Raw genomic sequence first — 12,404 nt, 5'->3', positions numbered from 1 at the left:
ATCCCTGCAGCACTCCACTAGTCACAGCCTCTAGTCAGAGAGGCAATCATCTACTACTCTCTGGCTTCTACCACAAAGCCAACGTCCAATCCAATTTACTACCTCATATTGAATGCTGAGCGACTGAACCTTCCTGACCACCTCCCATGTGGGATCTTGTCAAATGCCTTGCTAAAGTCCATCTAGATAACAAACTCTGCCTTGCCTTCATCCATTTTCCTGGTACCTTCCTCAAAAACTCTTTTAGATTGGTTAAACATGACTTACCATGCATAAAGCCATGCTGACTATCCTTAATCAGTCCATGTCTATCCAAATACTTATATATCCGGTCTCTTAGAACAGCGGTCCCCAACCACCAGGCCGCAAAGCAAGTGCTACCGGGCTGCGAGGAAACGATATGATTTGGCGATATGAGTCAGCTGCACCTTTCCTCATTCCCTGTCATGCCCTCTGTTGAGCTTGAACACACGCAAGGTCATTACGCACGCGCCATCCATGTCAGTGCGGGAAGAAGATCAACTCTTCCAGCTTGCAAATGACGACGGGCTTAAAAGTATGTTTACATAACATCTCTGCTGGCATTCTGGATCAAAGTCAAGGCTAAATATCCTGAGATAGCCACGAAAACACTGAAAATGTTTCTGCCATTTCCAACATATCTCTGCAATGAATGCAACGAAAACTAAGTTGCGGAATAGACTGGACATAAGGAACCCCCTTCGAGTATCGCTGTCTCCCGTCACCCCTCGATCGGACCGTCTTGTTGCAGGGAAACAAGCCCAGGGCTCCCACTGATTCAGCGATATTGGTGTGTTGCAATGATTTTATATGTTCATACGGGGAAAATATGTGCTGTGTGTTTAATATCTAAACGTTACTTAAAATGTTATGATGCTATTGACTTATAGGTGACTTATAATTGACATCACTATATTCATGCGAGGAAAATATGTGCTGTGTGTTTAATATTAAATTTGTTAGATAAACCCTTTTAGAAACGAGATTGAGTGTATTAGCCACTTATCACCTAAATTCCGGCCGTGATTAACAACCTCCCCCCCCCCCCAAACAGAATCACCAAAAATGATTTGTAGAAAAAAATCGGCACGTACATGCATGCACAAGTCATGCATGCGCACTGGTGCCTGTGCAAGGCTTCATGGTCATGGTAGTCTTTTCTCGGGGTAAACACAATGTATTTGACTGCTACTCTTGTCCGTTTGTAACCCTACCTCCACTCCCCCCTCCCCCCCCGGTCGGCCGGTCCGCAAGGATATTCTCAATAATAAACTGGTCTGCGGTGCAAAAAAGGTTGGGGACCTCTGTCTTAGAATACCTTCCAAAAACTTTCCCACAGCTGATGTCAAACTCACCAGCCTATAATTTCCTCGTTTATGTTTAGAGACTTTCTTAAACAGTGGAACAACATTGGCCATGCTCCAATACGCTGCTACATTTCCTGTCTCTAATATATCTGCTAGGGCCCCAGCAATTTTTGCACTTGCCTCCCATAGAGTCTGAGGGAACACTTTGTCAGGCCCAGGGAATTTATCCACCCTGATCTGACAGCAAAAATGACCTCCTCTGTATAGGGTCCATGAAGTTCATGCTGCTTTGCCTTACTTCTATGGCATCGGTGTCCACCTCCTGAGTAAATACAGATGCAAAAAAAAGTTTAAGATCTTCCCCAAACAACAGGAATTCTGCAGATGCTGGAAATTCAAGCAACACACATCAAAGTTGCTGGTGAACACAGCAGGCCAGGCAGCATCTCTAGGAAGAGGTACAGTCGACATTTCAGGCCGAGACCCTTTGTCAGGACTAACTGAAGGAAGAGTTAGTAAGAGATCTTCCCCATCTCTTTTGACTCCAAACATGGATTACCAATCTGATCTTCCAGAGGACCCACTTTGTCCCTTGCAATCCTTTGGCTCTTAACATATCTGTAGAATCCCTTAGGATCTTTCACCTTGTCTGCTGGTCCAGCTTCATGCATTCTTTCAGCCCTTCTGATTTCTTTCTTGTGTTCTCTTGCATTTTGTGTACTTCATAAACAGCTCATTTGTTCCTACCTGTCTATAGCTGCTATATAACTCCCTTTTTATCTGAACCAGAGCCTGAATATCTCTTGAAAACCAAGGTTCTCTACACTTGTTATCTTTGCGTTTTCTTCTGACAGGCACATACAAGCTTTGTATTCTGGAGGAAAGGATGAAGGAATACAAAAGGGCTGAAGGAGGAAGGGTGAATGGGTGGATTTGAAAGAGAAAGGTCTTTGAAGCTTGAGAAATTTTGCAAGTATGATTAATAAGATCGTTAAAGCATTTAAACATGCAATGGAGTTTTAAATTTTGAGAGATTCGGAACCGAGTGCAATCCAAGAACTGGGATGATGAATAATTGGGAATTGGTGCAGGATTTAGTATAAGCAAATTAGATTTAAATTTAAGAGCAGTGAAAGATAGAAGGCCACTGTTACATACCTGTAATGGTTTAAATGAACCGGCAGCAACAGACTACACCTGGAGTCTGGTTTTGATGTTAAAACCACTATCTTTATTAGTATCTACTTAATATAGCAACTTAAACAAGAATAATCAAAATTTAACAGTGTTATGAGTATACATATGAGTAAATATAACTCCCAAACTATTGAGCTTGGTGGGGGTGGGGCACCAGGCTTAAAATCTTGAGATGATAAGGTATGAAAGTTCAGTTCATCCACAGTTTAAATGACGTGAGAGAGATATTTGTAATCCAAGGTGTAGGTCGAGAGAAGGCCTTTATGTTGTATTCCACAGGTTCCACAGTGGTAAACAGGATAACAATCACCGTAGGTTTTACCCATCATCATTCCAAATCCACTTACGAATTATCACCAATAGTAGCTTATCACAGGGGTACCGTCTTTAAGGGAAACTACCACCCAGGCAAGGGTTAACACATAGGTAGATTCCACAAGGTTGCCCCAATCACACAACCTGATAGCCACTTATCGATGTGCTGGATCGATACTCAACCCACCCTTGTGGGCACTCGAAAGTTCCCACCAGTGACCCCTTAGTCACTGACTTCCTTCCATTGTCTGACTCCAACTGCGACTGACTGTGTGTGAGTGAATGTCCTTGCTTAAATCAAAATAAGCTGCAGAGTCCCATGGCTCTGCCCCTTGCTCTCTTAGTAAGAATCAAACAGGAGCCAAGAAAGCCAGCGGCTGACGTCACTCAGGCACTCTCTCTTAAAAATGACAGTCCGCGGCAAGATAAACCTAGGGGTTCATCACAGCCACCCAGCACAAATTTGAATCTGGACTGAATGTGTGGAGGGGATGATTGTCACAAGACTGGAAATCACTGTTCCTTGTGTTGAGTGGATATAGCACTAGAATAAGATGCAGAGGCAGCAATTGAAAATTTTAAAAGACATTTAGATAGGGATGTGGATTACAAAGATTTTGAGCAGGGGTTCCCAACCATTGCTTAATGGCATTGATCCATGGAGTAGAAAAGATTGGAAACCCTTGGTTTAGAGGGATATGGACCAAATACAGGCAATTGGAACTAGCTCAAGTAGCCAATCAGGTCGGCACGGGCAATTTTGGCTGAATAGCCTATTTCCCTGTTGTATAATTATATAATTTTAAGACCGTAGTTGGTGGTGGCTGTGGATGTGGTTGGAATTGGTGAGGCTATTAACTCAGGATTCTGAATCAAGAAGCCATAAGAACAGTAAAACCTTGGTTCTCGGGCACTTTACAAATAGGAACACTGCGGTAACTGATACTGAAGGGAAGGCAGTTGGTGAATCATGGAGGCAATATTAGATTACAAATATGCTGGATTATCTGGGACCCATGAAATCCAGCAAGTGAGTTTTTATAGTTTAAGATTAAATGTGAGTGCTATAAAGCTCTGATCCAAAGAAACCTTTTTAAGAAGCATGTGAAAGGGTTTGGAATTGAAACCTTGGCTTCCACATTGATATAGTAGCAGGAACAAAGAGCTGCAGATGACAGAGAAATAAAAGAAAAGCAGAATGCTGAAAGAATTCTGAAGGTCACGTGGTATCCCTTGCTCTGGGTCAAGGAATCTTAACTATAGCTGACTAGCCCCATGTGGTAGGCTGTTCCAGGAGGTTAAGGCACATTGGATGCAACTGAAGCTGGCTAATTAGATCCAAAATTGGATTGGTGAAAGGGGCAGGGGATAGTTGTGGAAGGATGGTTTTCTTGTTGAGAGCCTGCAACCAATTTTACAGCGCAGGGACCAGTGTTGGGACTCTTGTTATTTGGCATTTTTTAAAAAATGACAATTTGGGTGGAAATCTAAACTTAAATTTTGTAATTATTATAACTAAGTCTGTGGATGAAATTAAAGTGTTTGGTGGTGTGAATAGCAGGAAAGTTTGTCTAAGGCTGCAGAAGGGAGTAGCTGAGATGAAAAGTTGAGTGAAATGTGGGCAGGTGGAATTTATTCCCAACAAGTACAATGTGAAGTGAAATAGAAATAGATTATATACACTAAATGGTGAGGACACTGAGTAATAGTGACTAACAGAGGGACCTTGTGGTTCAGGTTCATAATTCCTTGAAAGTGGAATCTTGGGTAGATAGGGTGGAGATGAAAGACAATTGCTTTCATAGGTTGGGCCATAAAATATAAAAGTTGGGAGGTTAAAACACCAGTTAGGCCATTCTAGTTCTGCTTGCCACTTTATCAGAAGGATGTGGTTTGTACTGGAGAGTGTGCAGAACAGATTCACCAGGGTGATGCCTGGACGTCAATTATGAGGAGAAGTTGGATAGGGTGGGCTTGTTTTCTGTTGATCCAAGGAGATTCTCCTTGAGGGGTATCAGATTATGAGAGGTGTAGAATCCCGGAATCTGTTTTCCTATAGTTAGGGCATGAAAAATAAAAGGGCATTGGCTCAAAGTGAAAAGAAGGAGTTGTAAATGGGGTTTGATAACGATGTCTTTTGTACAGAGAGTTTATATTTGGAGTTTGCTGCTGCTGATGGAATCGGATGAAATCAAATCTTAATAGAAATTTAGACAGGCACTCAGGTAGGCCAGAAATAAAATGAAACAATCTAATGTGATCTAATGTGAGTAGATGAGTTAATGTCATGGATTTGTAGTATTGTGCAGAATGGAGAAAAGCCCTCTGGCCCAATGTGTCCATGCCAAATGAGACATACATTAGTGGCCACTTTATTAGGTGCACCTGTCCACCTGCTCATTAATGAAAACATCTAATCAGTCAATCATGTGGCAACAACTCAATGCATAAAAACATTGTGAAGAGGTTCAGGTGTTGTTCAGGCCAAACATCAGCATGGGGAAGAAATGTAATCTTGGTGACTTTGACCATGGAATGATTGTTGGTGCCAGACAGGGTGGTTTGTCTTTCTCAGAAACTGCTGATCTTCTGGAATTTTCACACACGGCACTCTCTAGAGTTTATAGACAATGGTGTGAAAAACAAAAAAAAAAAATCCAGTAAGCGGCAGTTCTCTGGGAGAAAACTGGTATTTTGAAACATTGAAACATGGAAAACCTGCAGCATAATACAGGCCCTTCAGTCCATAAAGCTGTGCCAAACATGTCTTTACCTTAGAAATTACCTCAGGTTACCCGTAGCTCTCTATTTTTCTAAGCTCCATGTACCTATCCAGGAGTCTCTTAAAAGACCCTACTGTATCCGCCTCCACCACCGTCACCAACAGCCCATTCCACACACGCACCACTCTCTGCGTTAAAAAAAACTTACCCCTGACACAAACATGAGGAAATCTGCAGATGCTGGAAATTCAAGCAACACACACAAAATGCTGGTGGAACGCAGCAGGTCAGGCAGCATCTATAGGAAGAGGTACAGTCAATGTTTTGGGCCCGAAACGTCGACTGTACCTCTTCCTATAGATGACCCGCTGCGTTCCACCGGCATTTTGTGTGTTTTGCTTACCCCTAATATCTCCTCTGTACCTACTTCCAATCACCTTAAAACTGTGCCCACTTGTGCTCGCCATTTCAGCCCTGGGAGCTGCCTTTGCAGACTGTTGGAGCTGACAGAAATTATGGAGGGTGATCCATTGAATGTGAAGGCAAAGTCAAAATATTCTGATCCTTGTTCTGGCTGAGAGGGGGTGAGGGAAGAAGTACAGGAAGTAGAGATGAGGTTGATAGCCCTGCCAACAGTGGTAGAGGGTTAAGCATGAAAAAAAAGGAATCCTTAAAAAAGTGATGGGAAAATTCTTGTCATTAGAGCAGATACAGTGGAGATAGACAAACTAAGAGATGTATTGCAGGGTGGGAATTGGTGAGTTTGAAAAGCATCATGTAGACGATTAATAGATAAGTAACAGAGTGGGAAACGGGGTAAAATCTATTGCCCATGTGGCAAACATGCACCAGAACAGATGGGTGGAATAACTATTCCCATGTTGTAACTTATGTATGTCGATCCACCTTGTTTAATGCATAAGGAACAAGTCAATTCACAAATGTCTGCAATTCTTTAACAACACTGCAAATTCTTTATCCTGAGAAGGCTTCAGTTTTGTTTTGTTACACCTCCACATTCCAGGATGGCATTTTCCGAATTTCTAAGGAATTTCTCTGAATTGGAAATCTGCAGTCTCACTCCTGACACACTTGCCAGCGATGAAGTTCATAAATGGAGCGTGGTTGTTCACAATGGGTCCTGGAGAACTGGATCTTCTGCAGGGCGGATGTCGATACTACCCAAGTATAAAATTACAATTTTCCTCATCATTGTAATTCTGTAGAATCCAGTGTATTCCTTAGTAACACTTTCCTGGAACCAGACTGTTGCAAAGACTTCTACTTGCTAATATATTCTTTTTGCTTCAGCTAAAGATAATTTAGTGACAAGAAAACTATTTTTTTGGTGTGGTTTCTGTTTCAAGACTCAGTTCATTTATAAATGCTTTTTTTAGTTGGCTTTATTAAATGACATTCCTGTTTATCCTATTTTCTCATTAGTAAGACAATACTTCTATTCTCCCATTACTTAGATTCTTGGAGCATTAAAATAGGCCCTTTTAAATCAGGCTTATTACCATAGTCTTATATGATGTTAAGTTTATTGATCGGCCCAGCTGGTCAACGCCAACCAAGATTCCCATCCAAGCAGCATTTGCCTGCATTTGGCCCGTATCTCTCTAAACCTAATACAGAAAAAGACCCTTTGCTGAGCTATTAATATGAACAATTATTTAAAACATAATCAAACAGCGCAGAAAGATCCTTCCCTCCCCTGTCTTCTCCTATCATTTTGGATCTCCCCCTCCCCCTCCTACTTTCAAATCTCTTACTAGCTCTTCTTTCAGTTAGTCCTGACGAAGGGTCTTGGCCTGAAACGTTGACTGTACCTCTTCCTAGGGATGCTGCCTGGCCTGCTGCGTTCACCAGCAACTTTGAAGAACTCATTCCATCTGGGTAGTCTCCAACCTGACGGCATTAACACTGATTTCTCTAACTTCTAGTAATTTCTTCCCCCCCTCACTTCTTCCATTCCCCATACGAGCTCCCCTCTAACTTTTCTCTGCTCCTCACCTACCATTCACCTTACATTGGTGCCCCTCCTCCTTCCCTTTCTCCCATAGTTCACTCTCCTATCCTATCAGATTCCATCTTCTTCAGCCCTTCATCTTTTCCACGTTTCACCTCCAAGCTTTTCACTTCATCCCCCACTCCCTCTCTAACCTATCTCCTCCCTAATCTGTCTTCACCTATCACCTACCTTGTTCTTCTTCCCTCCCCCACATTCTTATTCTAGTTTATTTTTCCTTCCTTTCCAGTCCTGATGAAGAGACTTGGCCTGAAACATCGAGTCTTTATTTCTTTCCCTGGAGACTGCCTCACCTGCTAAGTTCCTCCAGCATTCTGTGTGTGTTACTCTGGACTTCCAGCATCTGCAGAAATGTTTCCCTTTTTCCATGGCAGAATTTGAACTTGTGGCTCCAGATTGATAGCCCAGTTCTCTGGATTGTCAGTCTATCCCAGTACATAATAATTATGCCTTCATATCCCACGTTACCCAGACATTTTCAGGTTAGAGTGGAAAATGAAACTAATCTGCAGAAGGGTCTTAGCCCAAAAGGTCGACTGTTTACTCTTTTCCATAGACACTACCTGGCCTGCTGAGTTCCTCCAGCATGTTGTGTGTGTCGCTTTGAATCTCCAGCTTCTGCAGATTTTCTCATGTTTGCGAATCTGCATTGTTCTGTTTTGTGCACATTCATCAGTTGTTGCATATCTCATCTTATCAATCTCTCCTGGTTTCCATTCACAGCGACATTTTGGACAAATCCTCAATTTAAGATCATTCTGAATGAACCAGGTGAAGATGGGTTGTGCAGTTTTGTAGTTGAGGTGATTCAGAAGAATCGTCGGCGGCAACAACAGAAAATGGGAGAGGACATGCACACACGACGGAGGACATTCTGCAGCGGTACAATGACGTTTTCAGGGACGAGCTAGGAACACTGAACACTGAAGGGTGTGACAGTGAAACTCCATGTCGACCCTGAGGCTACAGCACGTTTTTCTAAGCCCAGGTCGGTGCCCTGTCAAAGTCGAGGAGGAGCTGGAACGTTTACAGAGGCTGGGCATTATTGAGCCCGTCCAGTTTTCAAGGTGGGCAGCTCCCATTGTTCCAGTTTTGAAGGCAGACAAAACAGTGAGGATATGTGGGGATTATAAACTGACCGTGAATCAGGTCTCTAGGCTGGAGGAGTACCCATTGCCATGGATGGATGACCTGTTTGCAACCCTGTCAGGGGGTAAGCTGTTCACAAAGCTGGACATGAGCCACCCCTACCAACAGCTGCTGCTGGACGAGGATTCAAAGGAGTGTGTCACAATTAATATGCACAAGGGATTATTCAAGTACAATCGCCTGGTGTTTGGAGTGGCGTCCAGCCCTGCCATTTTCCAAAGGACAATGGACACTTTGCTGCAGGGGATTCCACACGTAGCAGTGTACCTTGATGATATTTTGATCACGGGGGCTACGGAGATGGAGCATCTGGCTAATTTACAATGGGTGCTGAAGAGGCTCTCAGACACAGGGCTGCGGTTGAAACGCGGAAAATGTGTGTTCCTGGCATCGAGTGTGACTTACCTGGGACACAAGATCACAGCTGAAGGGCTTTGCCCTGTGGAGGACAACGTGAGAGCTATTAAGGAGGCCCTAAGCCCTAAGACCGTCATGGAACTCAGATCATTTTTGGGCATCGTGAATTATTATGGCAAGTTTCTTCCTGACCTCTCAAAGGTTTTGACCCCACTGTATAAGCTGCTTCACAATGACACTGAGTGGCAGTGGGGTGAAGAACAGGAGAAAGCTTTCAAGGAAGTGAAGGAACTCCTCCACTCAGCGAAGCTGCTTGTTCACTATGACCCAGACAAGGAGATCACCCTTGCATGCGATGCCTCGCCCTATGGAGTCGGGGCAGTTCTCTCACATGTAATGGAGGACCGTTCAGAGAAGCCTATTGGTTTTGCTTCACGTACCCCGGCAGCTGCTGAGAAGGGATATTCACAGCTAGACAAAGAAGGCCTGGCCATTGTTTTTGCGGTCAAACGCTTTCATCTGTACCTTTATGGACGCGTATTTACAATTTATACGGACCATAAACCACTGATGAGCCTGTTCATTGAGACTAGATGCATCCCACCGCTAGCCTCAGCCAGGATACAGCATTGGGCTCTTACATTGTCAGACTACCAGTATACTATAGTGTACAGAGCGGGTAGGGATAATGCAAATGCTGATGCACTGCATCGACTACCTTTACCTGAGACGCCTGTTACAACATATGTGCCTCCAGAGACTGTGTTTTCACTGGAGAGACTGTCAGAGACACCTGTAAAGGTGACCCAGATCAAGCAGTGGACAGAGAGGGACCCAGTCCTGTCCCAAGTCAAGACTTTCTTTAACAAGGTTGGCTAAGAGTCGTGGAAGGGGAGGAACTGAGGCCTTATGCCAAACGCAAGACAGGAACTGGATACTGATTGTGGATGATCAGCCATGATCACAGTGAATGGTGGTGCTGGCTCAAAGGGCCGAATGGCCTACTCCTGCACCTATTGTCTATTGTGAGCCAGAACCCCAAATTTGGGCCACTGGTACCACCTGAGGGGAATAATTCTTACAGTGATTTTTGGCAAGGTATACACCCCTAGAGCTAGAAAATATGTGATAGCATTGCAGCAGTGGTAGCTTGCGTGGTGGTAACTCACATGGTAACCTCCATGCTATAAGAACCATGATCCCATGGTGCTTTGCCTATGATAAGATGAATTATGCCAGGTACCTGTCCCCTTACTTTGCTCAGATGATGAACCTCCCAGAGAAGAATCCTTCTGTGTGTGAGGCCTTCAAGACAGGCCAATTCTCAGTGCAGTTGTCAAGTAACAATCCCTTTGGGCAGGTTCTTGTGGACCAGGCTATTGAAGCCACAGTGAATAAAGACACACAGACTCCTGGAGGCACATCACGCTGGAGCTATCAAGCGTTACTACATAACAGCTGAGCACCACAGCGCATTCCTGGGACAGTTAAGGGAGATGGTGCAAGGCAACAAATCAGACCTTTGTCATACGGAGCTACAGTGGCCAAGAATCCAGAAAGATGAGGAAACAGTTTCAGGAGTGGTTAGCCTCATACAGGAATGGGTCAACCCATTTGCAGAGAAGCAGGACCTCATTAGCATCTCTACGACAAAGGCAGCCCCCAAGGACATTGCCTCTGACTTGATGAAGGCATATGAGATTGGTGAGCAATGCTATGCAATCTTCAAGGATGAGAGACTAGAGGAAGACCCACCAGCAAAGAAATTCCCTGACCCAATGAAAACCAACAAGCTAAAAACATTCAGTGATATGTGTAAGAAGAGAGAAGTGAAATCAAATGGGAGGGCGATCATCTTGAAAGCAAACAGGTCTTCGTTTGGACGCATCATAGTGATGGCACAAGGGCGCAATCTACATATGGAGGATATCCTTTCTCATCCCCTTGGACTGTTGCCCTGGGCCCTGTCCACACCAGAAGAATTGCTGAGAAAGACAAATAAAGCTACTTTAGCCACAACCTTGCAGAAAAATGTAACAGTAGAAGAGCAACTCCCAGGAAACTCTGCTACAGTGGTTGATGGAATGAACTTGGTCCAAAGAGTGAAAGGTGATCAAATTACTTTCAGAGATGTTGCCACAACAATTCTGGGTATGACTCTGAGGGAAGGCAGTCAGAGTAGCAGAATAGATGTTGTGTTCGACACATACAAGGAGAACTCTATCAAGAATAGTGAAAGATCTCTATGGGGTAAAGAGACTGGTCATGAGTTGCAAGCTATCACAGGCACACAGATGGTGAGGAAGTGGAGGAGCTTCCTGACCAAAGTCAGTAACAAAAATAGTCTCATTAGCTTCATAGTCCATGAATGGGGGAAGGCGGAGTACAGAGCAAAGCTACAGGAAAAGATTCTGTGTGCAACTGTGAATGACAAATGTTACAGAATCACATCTCAAGACAGTGAGGAGGTGTCAGCTCTTCAGTTTCAACGAGAAGAAGCAGATGGCCGCCTACTTCTCCATGCTGCCCATGCCACAAGAGAGGGATACCAATCTGTAGTGATCTGCTCAGAAGACGCAGATGTCTTTATCATGTCTTTCGCATTTTGTGACAAGATTGAGGCCCCATTGTTCCAGAAGTGTGGCACTAGAACCCATACAAGGCTTGTAGACATCAGGAAGGTTGCTGCCACTGTTGGCATAGAGGTTTGTAGGGCTCTCATCAAGTTGCACGCATATACAGGATGTGACACTGTAAGCGCTTTTGCAGGCAAAGGGAAGACAAGTGCCCTAAAACTTCTGACCAGCAACAGGGAAACTCAGGACACATTCTTAGAGTTGGGTCAAGAATGGGACCTCTCCTCAGAACTGATGGACAAACTGGAGGCATTTACATGTCTCCTGCATGCCCTAAAAGCATCAACCACCAAGGTCAATGAGCTTTTCTGTGCCAAAAAAGGTGAAATTGAAAGTCATCAACTCCCATCATGCAAGGACTGCTTAACAAAACATGCACAGCGAACCAACTACCAGGCTGGTATATGGAGAAGATGTTTGGAGAAGGACCCACAAGTGCCAAGCCCTGTTGGCAGAGGATGGAAGATAGAGAGAGAAGAGGAAGCTGAACAGTTAGTGGTGCACTGGATGGAAGGCCAGCCAGCACCCAACGCCGTCCTGGATCTACTGGCCTGTAACCGTCCAAAAAATTGTTCACTCCCAAGATGTATGTGTGTTGCAAATGACCTCAGGTGTACAGTACTGACATGTGTAGACTGGCAGACTGTGAGAACCAGGCATCCACCTC

At 44.1% G+C, this 12,404-nt stretch overlaps 1 pseudogene; it reads left to right on the top strand.

The window, feature by feature from the left end:
* The window catches only part of LOC140202165 (calpain-2 catalytic subunit-like), a 107,930-nt pseudogene that overhangs the window by 74,714 nt on the left and 20,812 nt on the right, over positions 1–12,404 (top strand).

Source organism: Mobula birostris, chromosome 8 (genome assembly GCF_030028105.1).
Source record: "Mobula birostris isolate sMobBir1 chromosome 8, sMobBir1.hap1, whole genome shotgun sequence".
Lineage (NCBI taxonomy): Eukaryota > Metazoa > Chordata > Chondrichthyes > Myliobatiformes > Myliobatidae > Mobula > Mobula birostris.
The sequence above is the reverse complement of the archived record's forward strand: the minus strand, read 5'-3'. Positions and strand labels throughout refer to the sequence as shown.